Below are 2163 nucleotides of genomic sequence, written 5' to 3' on the forward strand. Positions count from 1 at the left end.
AAAAAAAAATTGGGTTAGGGTAGGGGTAGGGGGTGTAGTAAAAGTTGGGATGAGTATGGAGATTTGATGTAATGAGTGATTTTAAGAGTTTGAAAGATTTTAATTGAATTAATTGAAGATATAATAATAAGTATAAATAAAATGCTCAAAGATATTAGTGATGCAATTGTGATTAGTTATTATCCACGTGCACGTAAGTCTAAAGAGTTAAGAAAATCGAGTACCGCTAATAAAAATACTGATATTACTTTTTTCAGATTAAAACATCTAAAATAATTACAATTGTGGTTAGTTGTTAAGTTTTATTGTAATTTTACTATTAACAACTATATTTAATATTTCATAATCAGGAAATATGTTAATGTAATATAGTAAAAATTGACTGATTATATTATTTCAAAATGAATAAGCTAATATTTTTAATGAATATTTTCTAAATAAAATTTTTGCGCATTGCACAAATATTTATGCTAGTGGTCTTATTAGATTAGTCTCCCTTCTTTTTATTATATAACACAATTACCTATTTGTCTCTATGTATCTCAAATATTTCTAAACAACCTCATAAATATTCAATTTTTATTTTTTTCCTCTTTTTTATTTTACTTTAAGTTTTATCTTTTCTTTTCTCTCTCTCTCTTTTAATTTTTCTTAATCCTTACTATTTTTTTCTTTTCTCCTCTCAACTTCTATTTTTTTTTTAAATTCCTTTTATATTTTATTTTGCTTTGATTTTTTTCTTTTAATTTTTCTCAACCCTTACTTTTTTTTTCTTTTCTCCTCTCAACTTCTATTTATTTTTTAAATTTTTTCTCCTTTTTATTTTTCTTTGATTTTTATTTTTTCTCTTTTTAAATTTTTCTCAATTTTTATTTTCGTTTTGTCTTCTTTTTTTTCCGCAACCTTTATTTTTTTTCCTTTTCTCCCCTTAGCTTTTATATTTTTTTTGTTTTTTTTTTAAATATTTTTCTTCATTTTCTTCTTTTTTTGCAATTTTTATTATTTTTTCTTTTCTTCAATTTCTTCCAATTAAGTTACGCCCCATGAGCAAGAGTTGACACTACCACATTATAGAGGCAAGACTTATGACTTTCAAACAAGAAGTTACGTTTCATGAGCAAAAGTTGACACTATAACATTATCTTTTGATTTATGAGATGTTCTATAACTATAACCTTAGAGGCACTCAAGGACTTTCAAAAAAAAATTATGCCCCACGGGCAAGAATTGACTCTACCACCTTATGTCTTTATTTATGAGAAGTTCTATAGCTCTTGCCTTAGAGGCAAGACTTAGCTCAAGGACTTTCAAACAACAAATTATGCTCCACGGACAACAGTTGATACTACCACGTTATGTCTTCATTTATGAGATGTTCTACAACTCTTGCCTTCGAGGCAAGACTTAGTTCAAGGACTTTCAAATAATAAATTATGCCCCACAGGTAAGAGTTGATACTACCACATTATGCCTTCATTTATGAGATGTTCTACAACTCTTGCCTTAGAGGCAAGACTTAACTCAAGGACTTTCAAACAACAAATTATGCCCCACGAGCAAGAAATGACAGTACCACATTATATCTTTATTTATGAGATGTTCTACAAATCTTGCCTTAGTGGCATGACTTATCCCAAAAATTTTCAAACAAGTTACATACATTGGGCAAAAGTCAACACTAACACTTTATGTTTTTTAATTGTAAAATGCTCTATAACTCTTATCTTAGAGGTACAACTCAGCCCAAGGAACATCAAACAACAAGTTATGCCCCATGGGCAAGACTTGACACCACCACATTGTGTATTGATTTATGACATACTTTATAACTCTTTCCTTAGAGGCAAGACTTAGATCCAGGACTTTCAAGCAACAAGTTGTGCCCTATGGGCAAGAGTTGATATTACCACATTATGTTTGGATTTATGAGATATTCTATAACTCTTTTCTTCGAGGAAAGATTTAACCCAAGGACTTTCAAACAACAAGTTACGCCCCATGTGTAAGAGTTGACACTATCGTATTATGTTTTGATTTAAGAGATGTTCTATAACTGTTGCCTTAGAGGTAAGACTTAGCCCAGGGACTCTAAACAACAATTTATACTCAATGGGAAAGATTTAACACTATCATATTGCATCTTGATTTATGAGATATTTTATA

Source organism: Capsicum annuum, chromosome 1 (genome assembly GCF_002878395.1).
Source record: "Capsicum annuum cultivar UCD-10X-F1 chromosome 1, UCD10Xv1.1, whole genome shotgun sequence".
Lineage (NCBI taxonomy): Eukaryota > Viridiplantae > Streptophyta > Magnoliopsida > Solanales > Solanaceae > Capsicum > Capsicum annuum.